Raw genomic sequence first — 1,204 nt, forward strand, 5'->3', positions numbered from 1 at the left:
GTTAAAAATCTATAATTTTATATACAAGCTGATATTTTAAAGCTAGCAACTCGTTTTAACTTAAAATAATAATTACGTTGAAAAAATTAATTTGGTATTTATTAGTTTCATATATTTCTCAATTTTTAGTTAATTTGTTTCTTTTTAAATTCATCCCTAATATATTGTCAGGGTAATAACTTTATTTTTTTAAGTAGCTTATAAAAAAAAATTATCTAATTAAAAATAATGGATGATAACAAGTTTTAACCCATTATTTTGGAAATAATTAACATTTTTATACCTACATAGACGGAAAGAGAAGTACAACCGAAAATATCTAATGATAAATATTGTCATACCATTTCTTTCATTCTGTATTCTAAAATGATAAGAACATCTAAAACAATGGACTCAAAATTTGCAATCGATCAGTCATTTTCTTAACTGAACCATTTTTTATTTTATAAATCATGAAACTTGTAATCAGAATAAAAATAAGGAAATAGGAGATCATGTAGCTTTTGGAATAATCCATTAATTTTTTTTAATTAAACATTATCTACAAATTTGTAGCGAAGCCATTTTATGATAGTGATTTTAATCATTGTCAGATATCATCTATACTGGACCCAACTATGCCACATCTCCACTTTGCTAGGTTTTTTATTTGTATTAAAGTTGAGAATCATTCAAATACACATGCTTGAAACGTTAACATGATTGTTTCAACAAATGGAAATTATTTGCAAGTTATTAGTAGTGTTATAAATTCAAATGATTTACATTTTAACAATGAATTCAAATAAACATAAAATAATTAGGTAATCAGTATAATTAGTTAATTTTGTTATTTTTAGTTCAATTAATTTATTAAAAGATAATTATAATATATATAAAAAAATTATAGCTACTAGTTATATATAATAAATTGTTAGTTTTATTAAAAGATGTAATAAATTCTAACAGCTTAAATAGTTTACAGAATATATCTATTATCATTCTTGTACCATACATTTTTAATTTGGTAAATATTGGCTTCCTAAGTTTTATGCATTTAAAGGACTCTTTAAAAATTAGCATTTCTATGGCTTCTTAAAAACGAGAATTTTTATGGCTTTTTTAAAACAAGCGTTTCTATGGCTTCTTAAAAACAAGCGTTTCTATGGCTTCTTAAAAACGAGCATTTCTATGGCTTCTAAAAATGAGCATTTCTATGGCTTCT

This window comes from Daktulosphaira vitifoliae, unplaced genomic scaffold, assembly GCF_025091365.1.
Source record: "Daktulosphaira vitifoliae isolate Bord-2020 unplaced genomic scaffold, ASM2509136v1 Scaffold_1, whole genome shotgun sequence".
NCBI classification, from domain to species: Eukaryota; Metazoa; Arthropoda; class Insecta; order Hemiptera; family Phylloxeridae; genus Daktulosphaira; species Daktulosphaira vitifoliae.